Below are 16,886 nucleotides of genomic sequence, written 5' to 3'. Positions count from 1 at the left end.
ATGAAATGCCCTGAGGTAAGTGTTGTTGAGGTTTGGTGCTATGAAAATATAAATTGTATTGAACTGATAATAAAATACTATGAACAAAATCAGTGTTCATAGTATCCACTGTAGTCAGTCACATTGTTGGTGAACCAAGGTTACACTGTTGTATAGGGAGTAGATTGCCACTCAAAGGCAGGCCTGATACCACATACCCCTCAAGCCCTCACTTCGATTGTTACATCTCCAGAGACTCACATCTTAGGTGTCAAAGTGCCAGTTTTTGCAACACTCTAGTGATTCAACTTCTACATGCCAAATATCACTGGGCAAGATGCTAACTCCAAGTTGCTTTCCAGTGCATCTATCAGAGTATGAAGGGACACAGATGCTCTTAAAAGGAACAAGAAGAAAAGTGAAGCTATTTATAATCACAGTGCTACTTCTGATAAATAGCCCAGTATGTATAAATATAGCTACTTATGGGATTATCTGCACACAAGTGCAAAACACCAACGTAATGACACATGGGGAAGTCAAACTAAATACAAGTGACAAATAACACATAAAATAAAACAAGAAGTAACTAACAAATGTGATAATATCAAAGGATAGATGTCTGTCTGTAACTTAAAGAAGTCCAGACGCTTTTCTTGGCAAGCTCCTTTGACAAAGGATAGATGCACACCTAAACAAAGCAATTTTAAAATAGAGACTAGAAAATTCGAACAAGAAACTTAAAAACTTAAAGCAGAAAAATAACTGACAGAAAAGCTCGGAAATAAAAGCTCTAAATACTCACAGCTTCTGAAAACTCTAGTAATACTCAAAACCACAAAGGTTTAAATGTTACAATGTTATGTTACAATGTGGTTAGTTTTAATTTAAAAGCTAATTTCTGTGTTGCTGCATTTATTTTTACTTATTCCCTGGTCTACTTGTTTGCTAACCTGCAGTTGAATAGCAGTTCAGCAGCTGTTTTACACTTGATTCTCAGCATTAGGTGACAAGTTGCAAAAAAGCCTGAGAGTACTGTGGACACAGGCGTGGTCCATAATTCTATGAAGTAGGGTGGATAGCATTTTAATGTCTTCTGTACACAGGTCCAATGTTCAAGATGCATTTTTTTGTTATGAAATCTGTGACATTAGGATCAATCAACTCCATTTTCACTTTCACACTATATGCTCATATACGGTAAATAGCAAGGTCTGTGGAAGACCTATTATTTTGCCAGGTACCCTTACAACTTTGTTAAAATATATGCTACTTTTGGTTCTAACATTCCCGAACCAGGAAAAAAATGAAAAATGTTATAACCAATTCAGTAAAAGACAATGGTGATTATTTTTCTATCCTCATGAAAAACCTTACCTCACTCAAAAAGTACAAGTGTTGATCACTCTTCTTGACCACTGCTTCCATAATGGTAATGAATTTTAAATTACTGCCAGTGACCAATCCATGGTATTTATATTGTTCCACCAGAGTGTATCTGTGCTCTTAATATTGGTCTGCAGTTAGAATTGACTGACTTTTCTGAACAATGACTGTGTCATCTGAGAATTTACTTAGTAATTAGTAATAAACAATAATAAACACTATGTATGAAAGGATTAAAGGAAACTGTTGCAGTTAGCTTGGATACTCTAAGCAGCTCTGGCTGAAATCCTCTTTGTGGGGTAGGAGTGGCAAAAAGTTCTCATAATCAGTCCTGCATACAGGGTGTTCAGTATGTGAGCTCATTATACAACACAACTGGAGTCTATGGAGGTCTGAGGTAAGGATCGATTCTGTGTCATTTCTTTTACATTTTATGGACATTTCTTGCTCCCTAACAGGCCTGCAGAACAACTATAGAAGTCTAATCAACAGCACACATATTTTGGCCATGCTTATATAAATGAATTTTCAAATTCCTGAAATATATTATATCATCTTTTCTTGTTTCATTACTATAGGAATGTGTGTGTTTACCAACCTGCAGTGCATGGGGCCAACAGTTTAGCAAGAAAACTAATTAAGCCTTGATGCTGCAACTTGTGTTCGTCATTACTTCACACTTCCTGGAAGAAATGGCTACGTGTAGCCAATACAGTGTGATTGAATATCAACATACCTTATTTAGGCACATATACAAGCAACAACACTGACACCGGCTACTCTTACACAAAGACTAAAATTCAATTTAAAATTCAATTAAAAACCAAAACTCTAATAGGCAAGTCAAATAAATCTTAAATTGGCAGCACATTACAAGAAAAGAAAAGAAAAGAAAACAACAAATCCCCATACCAGCAAGTGTAAAGCTTTTGATCCCCATTACACCCCATTACACCTCTGGCACAGTCAACCAGGAACTGACCCAACCAACTGAGAGTCAAGAAAATGTGTTGTTGAGAACTAGACACTAATAGGTAGCTGAAAGAAACTGAATATGATTTTCACTGGACTGATCTTGTTTTTTCCAAGTGGAATGCTGTTGACACACTATCACTTTATCAGCTTCCCTTGGTTTTAAATGTTTCAGTGATTTAGCTTTACTGTCACAGCAGCTGTTTTGGGCATTTATTGAAAGCTATAGAAATCTTTGGAAAGTTTTTTATTTACATTGGGTACAGAAAGCAAAGAGTGAACAGTTTTTTCTATTCATTTGTTGAATATTGTGAAGATTTTGTTTATCTGCTAAAATGTCCTACATAGCAGCTGACAGGTCATAATTACAGCTTCATCAAGCATGTCTAGGTGACAGTTTTCCTATATTGTAGCCATAGAACTTTGTAATTGATGCAAGATAACATGAATAAACAACACAGAGCAGATATTTTAGACTTTAATGTTTACAAGGACTTTGACTTGGTTAACCTGTGATTATTCAACAATTCCACAACAGTAACGGCTAAATAGGGAAAAGGCATGCACACAGTGTGGTCAAATACGGTGTGGTTTCTCCATCATACTGTAGAAATTTGTAAGCATTTAAACCAGCATACACTTCAGGCATTCGATTCAGCATAGACAGACATACACACACCGGCTACACTTAAATGGAGTTTAATATTCTGTTTAGAATCAGTTTAAAGTCCAAACACAATAATAATAAAATAGTAAGTGTAATAACTGCTGTTCATACATCTGTCTTCAGCTAATTGATTAAAAATCAAATACTTTTGACTTTTGATGCTTTTTTCAATATACATTTATTTGCTCATTAGTTTTAATAATTTTTGGAAAATATGCTAATTTACTTCTTGCACAGAGGTCATGCAGAAGTTTGTTTTCACCACGATAAAATCACACTTCATGCACAGCTCTCTCTCTCTCGGTCTCTCTCAGTACTTCAAGAACAGTTTCCCATCTCAAATCTCTGTTAATTAAAATGTATTTTATTGGATTAGTAAAAACAAAAAAGGTTATACACATAATAATAAAATTGAGTTAGATAAGTTTATGAATTTGCACTTTGAAGCACTGTACAATCACTTTTTCAGCATTTTGCTGAAGCTGAGCAAAGAGTATAGAAATGTTTATTTCAGATTTCATCCTGTTTTTTCTATTATCATTTACATCAGGGGTAGGGAACGTTAGTTCTCTAGTGCAGGTGTCCTGCAGGTTTTAGATCTCACCCTGGGTCACCACACCTGAATCAAATGATTAGTTCATTACCAGGCCTCTGGAGAACTTCAAGACATGTTGAGGAGGTAATTTAGCCATTTGAATCAGCTGTGTTGGATCAAGGATACATCTAAAACCTGCAGGACACCGGCTCTCGAGGCCTGGAGTTCCCTACCCCTGATTTACATTATCAATAAACACCACATGCCCAGTTCCACTGACAACAATACCATGTGCCTGTCACACAGTGGAAATTTGTGTTTTTATGTTTTATCAATCTGTGTATACATATGTCAGTGAAGGTTCTCAGTCATCCAGGTCATCGTAGTCAAAGGAGCTTGGAAAGAAAAGCGTCTGGACTTCTTTAAGTTGCTTGAAGACGTTTCACCTCTCATCCGAGAAGCTTCTTCAGTTCTAAGGTCAAATGGTGGGGATTCCCAGATTTAAACCTAGTGAGAGTATCCCCCCAAAGAGGGACAAAAGGACCCGCTGATGATCCTCTATTCGCCTGAGCCAAGGTGTGAAAGCGGGTGTGGGTTCCAATCAGCCAGGGTTTCGGGTGAGCTCATTGTGAAACCTAGCCCCATGTTATCATGCGAATTCCTGAGGTCAGATGGCCCAGGATGTGAGTGGGTGTTAAGGCGTCTGGGGAGGGAACTCAAAACTGGATTATAGATGGCAGACAGTTGGTGTCGTAAACCCCCGCCTCTGTTCAAAGATGGTCGCTCACAGTGGACATAGATGGCTTCTTTCACTCCTCTTTCAAACCATCTGTCCTCTCTGTCCAAAATGTGAACATTGGCATCCTCAAAAGAGTGACCTTTATCCTTAAGATGCAAATGGACTGCTGAGTCTTGTCCTGTGGAGGTGGCTCTTCTATGTTGTGCCATGTGCTTGTGAAGTGGCTGTTTGGTCTCTCCAATGTAGAGGTCTGGGCATTCCTCGCTGCACTGTACAGCATACACCACATGTGGTGTTGCTAAAAAAATCAAAAGTCAAATCCCAGATAATAATGAATGCTTAATCCTACTGAGGCCCACATCTACAGTTTTCTAAGGCCATTTGTCCTTGACTGCTATTTCAGTCAAGGACAAATTTGTTCTGCTGACAATAAGTGCAGCAGAACAATAAAAGTCCTGTAAGGAAACCTAGTTAAGCAAACAAGTTTAAAAGATAGTACAAATCTCAACACACGTTTTCTCCCTCCAACTATGCCAATATCACGGTACTGCTCCACTGGATGTGTGACGCTGATTATTTAGTTGTTTCAAGCTTTTTTCCTTGTCCTTTAATTCTGGCAGTTGGGGGGTTGGGGTTTCAGTTTATAAGCAGTATACTCCTCTGCTTGTATGTTTAATTTGTTATTTGTGATTGTGACAGTTGCAGACACACTGCAGACCCTGTGCTGGCCCAGAACAGTTTCAGCTCTGGCCCCAGATGTCAGCCTAATGTATACTTTAATCAAGCCATGTAATAACAAGATGTGCCAGAACATGCAAAAGTAGCATGACAAAACTCTGTTCAGACAGTGAATGCACTGACTCTGATATAGCACTTTTTTAGACCCCCGAATTACTCAAAGTGTTTTATACAACATGCCACATTCACCCAATTACACACTTTCTCTAAACGCTTCCCAACTACATTCATACTCATACTCTTAACATGCAGGAGCCAGGGTTCGAACCACTAACCTTATGACCTGTACATGACCTGCTCTACCTCTTGAGCCACAGCCTCCCAGTAGCAAACATGAGCAAACCCTCACTAGGTTTTAGATAAAGTGTGCACTCACAAACCAGTCAAACCTGCATTTGAAAGGTTGGCTACCATAGTAGTATAGTACTGCAACATGGCATTTGTGTCTTCTAACTAAAATAGGAAAATAGGAACATAAATAGAGCCATTATTGCCAGACCTGGCCCACATCTGGTTGACATACACCCTGCCATGACATCAGTCAGTCAAAAGTGCCAGCTTGATGCCAGATCAAGGGGCAGACCTGTTTTCTATGTGCCTGGGTCACATAAACCAAACCACAATCAAGCCAGATATGGCATGCCATCATATTAACAGTGCCATCTATGCCAGGCCTGGCCCATATCTGGATAACATACATCTTATCATGCCAGAAGGCAGCCAGCAGTGCCGACTTTATACCAGATCTGGGCCAGACCTCATTCCTATGTGGGTGTATTACCAACAGTTTGTTTTAAAAAACCTTCATAGCTTATAGCCTTACCTACTGGTTAACGTGTCATCCATTTGTTGTGCCTATATATTGAGCAGAAGAATATAAGTGCTCTTTGGACATGGTCATAAGGTCATGAGGCCAGTTTAGCTGAATGAAGGAAAACAACCATTGTGCACGTGTACATTTTTGACAACTACCTGCTGACTCTGGGGACAGATACGTCGTCATGTGCTCTTCTGCATCTCTCATTTTCTCAAAAGGCCTGAGCTGCCACACCTCTGAGTAATGCAAAGTGTCCATCTGTTGTTGAGACACACTTGGCTTCTTTGTGTAAAAGCAACTGAGTCACAAAGACAAATATCGCAAAAGTGGCAGAGTCTGATAACATTAGATAATTCAATTCAATTCAATTTTATTTATATAGCGCCAAATCACAACAACAGTCACCTCATGGCGCTTTAGGTAAGGTAGATCCTACATTATTACATACAGAGAAAATCCCAACAATCATTTGACCCCCTATGAGCAAGCACTGGCAACATTGGGAAAGAAAAACTCCCTTTTAACAGGAAGAAACCTCCGGCTGGAGATCACCCATATCAAACTCCAGAGCACACAGAGTATGCTCTAAGGATGATCTGAAATATTTCTTCTCAAGAGAGCTACTTTTATACTTTTCCAGGACCCCCCTCCTTCCGTTGGGTACCCTTTCATTCTTTTGTTCTTTCTTTTCATCTTCCACTTATGATGCATACTTTCTGACCCTATCCCATACCTTCTCAAGCACCACTCTTTCATCCATCATTTAATTGGATCCCTTTGTCAGTTTTATGGCCAAACTGAGTCCAAAAGTCTGCCAGACAGCAATTAACAGTTAATCAGTTTGACAATTTTGTCAGGTGCATATGCTACCTAAATAAATAAGGGTTTTTCTCGCCTTCAGGCGACTGAGGCAAGAACCAGAATCTCAGGTGGATGCTCAGCAGGGCCGGGTTTGTTTACTGTATAGGTTTTGAAGGGGCTGGACAATACATGGGACAGTACAGATAAACACAGGTGACCACTGAGAAAGGGTCCTATGTTCATACTTCAGTAGTGCCAAGCTGAATTAACCCTATGTTGGACTAGTCACTGTTGGCCATAACATAATCAAAGGTTACTTATTGATCGTAATTATTACATTTTCAAACAATATTGATCAGCATGTGTTCATACAACAAGTGGCACAAACTTTTCATTAATATAATGGTAGATATATTTGACCTAAATATATGAGTCACGTGATTTAAACATGCAGGTTAAAAGCTTAACACAGCGACTCCACTATATAAGACACTTCATTGTAAGTGTGCATAGTATAGATGAGTATATATGATTACACAGAATTTATGTGAGTAATTATCATTACATATCTGGTGTATACAGGTATATATGTCATAATAAAATCCACAACACTTGTCTCATTCTGTTTCTCGTTTTGACCTTAATTTTAACACTCTGTCTCATGCTCTTCCTGTTTCTACTAGCCTACACATAATTTGTGGCTCTTTTAACCTTTGAGCAACAACACCTAGATTGAATACTCTAGTGATTGAACTACATGCCAAATATCTTTGGGCAAGATGCTAATCCCAAGTTGCTTTCTAATGCATCTATCAGAGTATGAAGTGACACAGATATTCTTACAAGGAACAAGAAGAAAAGTGAAGCTATATATACACACAGTGCTACTTCTGCTAAGTAGCACTGTATGTATAAATATCTCTACTTACGGGATTATCTGCACACAGGTGCAAATAACCAACGTAATGACACATGGGGAAGTGAAACTAAATACAAATAGCACACAAAATAAAACAACAAGTAACTAACAAATGCAAAGGATGGACGCACACCTAAACAAAACAATTTTAAACTAAGGACTAGAAAATTTGAACAAGAAACTCAAAAACTGCGGTGGATAGCATTTTAATGTTACTGCAACTGTTCCAATGTTCGAAATGGATTTTTTTAGTTATGAAATCTGTGAGATTAGGATCAATCAACTCCATTTTTTAACTTTCACACTCTATGCTCATAGATGGTAAATAGTAAGGTCTTGCCAGGGACTTGGGGTTTCCAGTGGTGAGGCAGTTTGAACTGAATGTCTGACAATCTCAGTGTTCAAATAGTTAAGATAGCTAGTTAATTGAAAAGCAAGAATTAAGAACATGACACGAGCGAGCAAAGGGGCTACACTACTCGTAAGTTTCTGTTTCTATACAGTCTCATGGTAGTGGTTGTTTTCAAATCACTCCCAATATAAAAAATGCAATGCATACTTGTTTAGCTATACTGTCACAGCTGCTGTTTTTGGCATTTATCGAAAGCTATAGTAATCTTTGGAAGATTTTTTATTTACATGGGTAAAGGGAGCAAAGACTGAACAGACTGAAAAGGTTTAGTCAGACATGTATAGTTATACATTTACTCATCTTTCAACCAGCAGGTCCTCAGTTCTGTTGCACAAGCAGCTCAGATATATAAATTTTCTTTGGCTTGGGCAGGTGGTCACAGGGACTGAATGTGATTAGAGTTATGCATCATTCTAGTTCAGGTTAATCTTGTTAAACTGTGAGTTTTGAACATCTGAAAATGGTGGACTGTATAATTTGAACTGAAAATATTTGTTGATTCAATAATTTGTCTGCTTTGCAGAGATGGAGCCATAGCCAGCCTGGACTTTCTTACTGTCGTTTTTAGTTATGACTTCGTCATGTGATGGTGGAAAAGTGCTAGTATTTCCAGTAGATGGAAACCACTGGCTTAACATGAAAATCCTTGTGGAGGCTGTTCATTCTCAATGTCATCAAATCACATTTCTGAATTCTCACTGTTCTCACCCAGTGCTGTGTGGAATTTTGAGATCTTATGGAACAATGCAGTATAAGGGAGGTACGTATGTTGTAATAGCATACTGATGTCATGGTCCTGGGTCTGTGACCCAGTATTTATGTATTTTGTGGTTTAATTGATATTCTTTGATTTAGTGTTATTCATGTTTTGTTTTTTTTGGGTTTTTTTGGGGTTTTTTTGTTTTGTTTTTTTTTCCCTGTGTCCCGTTTGGATCTTTAGCCATCAGAATTGTTGTCTTAAGGCCAAGAAAGATGCCAAGTGGATTTATTTTACCAAGTGGATCATCATGGCCTTGCCATATTGGTCCATTTGATTGACCTTTATTATAATTATGAATTTATTTTATTTTCGGTTGCTACAAACGGGACAGACATGACTGGGGGATAGGACAGGGAGAAAGAATGAAAGAAAGAGAGGGAGAGAAAGAAAACCAAAGGGGAGAAGAGAAGGGGGGGAAGAAAGGAAAAAAACAAACAAACAAACAAACAAACAAAACACCTGGATCACCTGTATGGAGAAAAAAAACAGAAGAGAAAGCAAACAACAAAGAGCAACATAATAAAAACAGCACCATCACAATAAACTAGCTAGCAGTAGATAACAGTAGATACTAAATAATAAACGATATTGTGCAGCACGCAAGATAGACAGCGCACAACGTGCTTTGAGGCAGCAGCCAAGAAAGGTGTAGTCCGCGTCTGTGAACACCCGTGTGTACACCTGTGTGCATACCTGTGTGGATCAGCATGCTTGTATTCCAAAGGTTTCTCCATGTAACGATCTGCTAGGGAGTGTGGAGAGCCATAGCCCCGTCCACCAGGGTATGAAGCAGGTATGGAGGAGATCCAGGCCCCAGATATCCAGAGGCCCCAGAGTACAAGGACCCGAGGAGGACCACCAAAGGGGGGGGAACCGTGTCACCCTCCTGGGAAGAGCTGAGTAGAGCCCCAAAGGAGAGGTCACCCCGCAGCTACGGAGCAGAGGCCAGAGGGGGTTGCAGTGGCGTGCCCGCGGGCTCTGCCGGCAGCCAGCTGTGCCAGAGAGGACCGAGCTTCAGGCCCAGAGGCCAGAGGCCTGAAGGACCACCAACACACCAACGTCTGAGGGCATCAGCCACCGGCAGGGAGTGTGGTGAGGGGAGATAGGCCTCCGTACTTTAGAGGGCCTGAGATGTACCCAGAGAGGTTGAGTCTTGAATACAGAATATTTCCACAAAGTCTTAAAAGTAGAGATAGTGTCTGTCTCCGAAATCCAAACTGGAAGCTGGTTCAATAGACGAGGGGCCTGAAAACCGAAGGCTCTGCCTCCAATTCTACTTTTAAATACTCTAGGAACAACAAGTAAGCCTGCAGTGTGAGAGCAAAGTGCTCTAGTGGGGTGATATGGTACTATAAGGTCATTAAGATAAGATGGGGCCTGATTATTCAAGACCTTGTATGTGAGGAGCAGGATTTTGAATTTGGTTCTGGATTTAACAGGGAGCCAATGAAGGGAAGCCAATACAGGAGAAATCTGCTCTCTCTTTCTAGTCCCTGTCAGTACTTGTTAACTGTATTGATTAACTGAAGGCTTTTCAGGGAGTTTTTAGGACATCCTGATAATAATGAATTGCAGTAGTCCAGCCTGGAAGTAATAAATGCATGAACTAGTTTTTCAGCGTCACTCTGAGACAGGATATTTCTAATTTTAGAGATGTTGTGAAAATGGAAATAAGAAGTCATACATATTTGTTTAATATGTGCATTGAAGGACATGTCCTGGTCAAAAATTTCTCCAAGGTTCCTCACAGATAAGAAAAAAATGTACAGAAATCAGTGGCCTCAGTGGCTCATTTCTTAGGTTTTGTTATGTGTGTTTTTTTTACTTCCCCTTCATGTTTTTTTTTCCTTTTTTCATTTAATTTGATTTGTCGTTGCTGTAAGAAACTCATTAAATGGGATTTCACCTCATATGATTTGAAGTTCATTCTATACTATCTCAGCTGACAGGCTAGGTAAAATAAGAGGAGAACAGAAGCAACAACAGGGGGAAACTTGATTGCTCTCTTGGACACCTCTTCTTAATATTCAAATATAACAATGTTTATGAAAAACTCTGCTGCTTTCTTACATCTGTGTATCGGTTCTTGTGGTTTAGACAAGTAGAGAGAGACTTAGGTTATCAAGCCAGGGGATCCACAGTTTCTGTGTGCTCAGTTTTTTTTTTCTAGCTACAGACATCTAATCCACCGCATCTTACAGCAGATCTAGGTAATGATTTTGTTACATCCTGTGTATACTTTGCAATTGGGTGCGGTAGTAACGGAAACGACAGTTAAAAATAATGTGATCATTTATAAAGTACACAGAGCTGTGAGCCCAGCAGATATTTAAATCTGAACATCGAAATGTACTGTAATTTTATGTAGAGAAATTGATTGTCACACGCTTCTTAAGGTTTTTCTAAAACATTTAAAGCTTGGCTATCAAGTTAGCCAAGACTCGAGGAAGTCTCAGCTTTCTTCACAGCAGAAAAATGACATGACATTGACAGACAAAGCACAAAGAGAAAATACAAACACAGAAAATATGAATATTTATAGCCAGATGCAAACAAACCCACCTGAGGTTTGCAGAATACCAAAATGTAGGTAGGACCATAGTCTACGTTTCTAAGAGAGATTTAAGTGCCTGGTGTTTTTAATAAACACTAGACAGTGATGAAAATTACTTTCATTTCTAAACATAACCTCATGTGTGTATTAACATGCCGGTCAAAACTGATCAGTGAAACCAGAGGGAGGGCCAGCTTGCCTTGTTCACACTATTCACAGCCATTCATACTCTAATGGATGCATCAGAGAATAACTTGGGGTTAGTATCTTGCCCAAGGACATTTGACAAGTAGACTGGAGGAGCCAGGGAATGAACCACCAACCTTCCATTAACAGATGCTCTACCTGCTCAAATACAGCCACCCCAATCCCTCTGTAAACCACTCCAGTGTCAGCTGGAGTTCAAAATTAAACTATATTATTATATTCAAAATGCAGAGACAAGAAACCACCAAACCCATCACCCTCTGTCACTCAGTTAGCTTAGAAATTCTAATTATTCTCTCTTACTGAAGGGTCTTTAATTTACCATATGAAATGCCCTGAGGTAAGTGTTGCTGTCGTTTGGTTCTATGAAAATTTAAATTGTATTGAAATGATACTAAAATACTATGAACAGAATCAGTTACAAAGGCCAGCCTTAGCCTTATCCCACACACCTTGAAATATGCTCGAGAGTTGGACTAGATCTTTGTTCTCAGTCTGTGCTCTACTAGAAGAAGATCCTTGAAGTGATCTTTCCACAGCCAAGTTGCATCCTTAGTAAAGTGTTGTTTGTTTTTTAAACTACAACAACTAATATGAAGAGTATGAACATGAAGAAACTAGATTTTGTGTATTTGAATTTATTCTAAACAATAAAGTAGAAAATATATCTTAATCTTTGTCAAAATAGTAAGTGTAACAATGACATTTAAGGAACACTGAAGACTCGTAATTAGTAGTGACTCATTGTTTCAAAAGGAGTAAAATTTTCCATGTAGTTAAAAAGGAAGTCAATGTGTTGCTGCATGACAGCTCTATTTTTACCCTGCTTTGCACTGTCCCTATATTCATATCAAATAGTACTCTGTGCTTTAAGTAAAAAAACATTTATCTGCATATGTTACCTCTATTGTTACATCTCCAGAGACTCCAGAGATTTTAGGTGTCAAAGTGCCAGTTTTTGCAACACTCTAGTGATTGAACTACATGCCAAATATCTTTGGGCAAGATGCTAATCCCAAGTTGCTTTCTAATGCATCTATCAGAGTATGAAGTGACACAGATATTCTTACAAGGAACAAGAAGAAAAGTGAAGCTATATATACACACAGTGCTACTTCTGCTAAGTAGCACTGTATGTATAAATATCTCTACTTACGGGATTATCTGCACACAAGTGCAAATAACCAACGTAATGACACATGGGGAAGTGAAACTAAATACAAATAGCACACAAAATAAAACAACAAGTAACTAACAAATGCAAAGGATGGACGCACACCTAAACAAAACAATTTTAAACTAAGGACTAGAAAATTTGAACAAGAAACTCAAAAACTGCGGTGGATAGCATTTTAATGTTACTGCAACTGTTCCAATGTTCGAAATGGATTTTTTTAGTTATGAAATCTGTGAGATTAGGATCAATCAACTCCATTTTTTAACTTTCACACTATATGCTCATAGATGGTAAATAGTAAGGTCTTGCCAGGGACTTGGGGTTTCCAGTGGTGAGGCAGTTTGAACTGAATGTCTGACAATCTCAGTGTTCAAATAGTTAAGATAGCTAGTTAATTGAAAAGCAAGAATTAAGAACATGACACGAGCGAGCAAAGGGGCTACACTACTCGTAAGTTTCTGTTTCTATACAGTCTCATGGTAGTGGTTGTTTTCAAATCACTCCCAATATAAAAAAATGCAAAGCATACTTGTTTAGCTATACTGTCACAGCTGCTGTTTTTGGCATTTATCGAAAGCTATAGTAATCTTTGGAAGATTTTTTATTTACATGGGTAAAGGGAGCAAAGACTGAACAGACTGAAAAGGTTTAGTCAGACATGTATAGTTATACATTTACTCATCTTTCAACCAGCAGGTCCTCAGTTCTGTTGCACAAGCAGCTCAGACATATAAATTTTCTTTGGCTTGGGCAGGTGGTCACAGGGACTGAATGTGATTAGAGTTATGCATCATTCTAGTTCAGGTTAATCTTGTTAAACTGTGAGTTTTGAACATCTGAAAATGGTGGACTGTATAATTTGAACTGAAAATATTTGTTGATTCAATAATTTGTCTGCTTTGCAGAGATGGAGCCATATCCAGCCTGGACTTTCTTACTGTCGTTTTTAGTTATGACTTCGTCATGTGATGGTGGAAAAGTGCTAGTATTTCCAGTAGATGGAAGCCACTGGCTTAACATGAAAATCCTTGTGGAGGCTGTTCATTCTCAATGTCATCAAATCACATTTCTGAATTCTCACTGTTCTCACCCAGTGCTGTGTGGAATTTTGAGATCTTATGGAACAATGCAGTATAAGGGAGGTACGTATGTTGTAATAGCATACTGATGTCATGGTCCTGGGTCTGTGACCCAGTATTTATGTATTTTGTGGTTTAATTGATATTCTTTGATTTAGTGTTATTCATGTTTTGTTTTTTTGGGGGTTTTTTTGTTTTTTTTTGTTTTGTTTTTTTTTCCCTGTGTCCCGTTTGGATCTTTAGCCATCAGAATTGTTGTCTTAAGGCCAAGAAAGATGCCAAGCGGATTTATTTTACCAAGTGGATCATCATGGCCTTGCCATATTGGTCCATTTGATTGACCTTTATTATAATTATGAATTTATTTTATTTTCGGTTGCTACAAACGGGACAGACATGACTGGGGGATAGGACAGGGGGAAAGAATGAAAGAAAGAGAGGGAGAGAAAGAAAACCAAAGGGGAGAAGAGAAGGGGGGGAAGAAAGGAAAAAAACAAACAAACAAACAAACAAACAAAACACCTGGATCACCTGTATGGAGAAAAAAAACAGAAGAGAAAGCAAACAACAAAGAGCAACATAATAAAAACAGCACCATCACAATAAACTAGCTAGCAGTAGATAACAGTAGATACTAAATAATAAACGATATTGTGCAGCACGCAAGATAGACAGCGCACAATGTGCTTTGAGGCAGCAGCCAAGAAAGGTGTAGTCCGCGTCTGTGAACACCCGTGTGTACACCTGTGTGCATACCTGTGTGGATCAGCATGCTTGTATTCCAAAGGTTTCTCCATGTAACGATCTGCTAGGGAGTGTGGGGAGCCATAGCCCCGTCCACCAGGGTATGAAGCAGGTATGGAGGAGATCCAGGCCCCAGATATCCAGAGGCCCCAGAGTACAAGGACCCGAGGAGGACCACCAAAGGGGGGGGAACCGTGCCACCCTCCTGGGAAGAGCTGAGTAGAGCCCCAAAGGAGAGGTCACCCCGCAGCTACGGAGCACAGGCCAGAGGGGGTTGCAGTGGCGTGCCCGCGGGCTCTGCCGGCAGCCAGCTGTGCCAGAGAGGACCGAGCTTCAGGCCCAGAGGCCAGAGGCCTGAAGGACCACCAACACACCAACGTCTGAGGGCATCAGCCACCGGCAGGGAGTGTGGTGAGGGGAGATAGGCCTCCGTACTTTAGAGGGCCTGAGATGTACCCAGAGAGGTTGAGTCTAAGACCCAACCTGACATATAGACACAGACAAACAGGCACACGCGGACACAGACGTGCATTCCCACCCCCATATGCACAACCAAATACTCGGCACTCACCCAACGTGTAGACAGACACAAATAGACACTGCACAGACAGTCGCACTCCCCAAACATACTCTATATCCCAGGTCCAGGAGTGTTATTCATGTTTGAGTGAAGAGCAAACTCAGTGACATGAGTTTGCTCTTCCTAGTTGAATCATTTATATTTCTAGTTCTTAGGTTCATGTTCATTTACTCTGTTCCCTTTCATTGCCCGTTGTGTCTCTCGCCCCCTCTGTGTCTTCAGTCTGTCTTGTTTCCATGTGTGTTTCTCCCCCAGTCTCAGTGTCAAGCAATTTTCTCTTAATCAAAGTCCAGCTGAGGCCTTAATTGTTATACAACAATTTTATTTTTCATTTTACCTCCACATTGGTATCAAAGTCAAGTCGAGGTAGTGAATTGGTAAAAAAAAAATTGAGGACAGTAAAAAAAGGAAGTACTCACTATATTTAAAGTATCTTAATCGAAGAGGATAATGAAAGCAACATTGTGAAAAGTCTATGGTACAACGTATTTTAAAGCTGTTTGGGATATCGTACTTCTTATAAAAACAGCAAATTGGGGTAAATGTACGTCTTTCACTGTAGTAGTTCTTTGTTTTTCTTTCTAATTTTCTTCTTTATGTTGCACAACCAATAAAACTGGAAGTGGTAGAACGCTAAGGGAAAGTGAAGAAGTAGGAAGCATGGGTCTATTCATCAGAGTGCGACACCCTGTATCCAAAGAGGGTATTACAGCTAAAAAAAAAAATAGTGCCAACTCGTGCTATCTGGCTCAATCCAGTGGGAGGGTGATACTGCAGGTCACTCCCCAGTCCCTGGTGGGCGCAGGTGGAACTGAAAATAATAATAAAATGAATAAATAAAATAGAACAAGAACACTAAATAAATTAATTAAACACAATTTTAAGAAAAACTATTTGAAGATATGTCTGTGAAGTTTCTCAGTTATCCAGGTCATCACAGTCTAAGGAGCTTGGAAAAAGAAACGTCTGGACTTCTTTAAGCTACTTAAAGACGTTTCACCTCATTCATGGTAAATGGTAAAATGGTAAATGGCCTGTATTTGTATAGCGCCTTACTAGTCCCTAAGGACCCCAAAGCGCTTTACATATTAAGTCATCCACCCATTCACACACACATTCAAACCATTGGTGATGGCAAGCTGCATTGTAGCCACAGCCACCCTGGGGCACACTGACATTCATTTGAGGATAGGATTTTTTTTAAGTCATTAATTGATTAACAAAAAGACCGGAGTAATAATAAAGCATAAACAAATACTGACAATTTCCAAAATAATAATAATAATAAGAGAAGTATTTAGAGAAAGAAATTGAAAATGATAATAATAACAAAATAACAGTTGAGGTTGAAACAAGTAACGACAAATTAAAAACAGGAAATAAATACAAAAACAAAGGCATAATTTGAGTAGTACAAATTCAAAATTAAGACAAAATAAAATAAGAGTAAATTTTGAGAATTCAAACCAGAAGAGTGGAAGATTTTTAAAAAAAGAAATTGCAATGGCAACCGACATCTCTGTACCACTTAAAGAACAAGAAGCAGCACCTCCTATCAATATGAGACAGTTCAAGGACTTTGGAGAAAAGACTACATCTGGAAGATGTGGGAAAAGGAGGATTTGCTTCAACTTATAGGAACACAACTCCCGAACAATGATGCAATAAAAGTCCTAGATCAAAAAGCAAAAGAAGAACATGATAAAATGGCCTGTACTTGTATAGCGCTTTACTTAGTCCCTAAGGACCCCAAAGCGCTTTACACTACATTCAGTCATTCACCCATTCACACACTGGTGATGGCAAGCTACATTGTAGCC

Source organism: Perissodus microlepis, chromosome 20 (genome assembly GCF_051167445.1).
Source record: "Perissodus microlepis isolate ML-2025 ecotype Zambia chromosome 20, ASM5116744v1, whole genome shotgun sequence".
In the NCBI taxonomy this organism is placed as follows: Eukaryota; Metazoa; Chordata; class Actinopteri; order Cichliformes; family Cichlidae; genus Perissodus; species Perissodus microlepis.
This window is presented reverse-complemented; position numbering follows the sequence as displayed.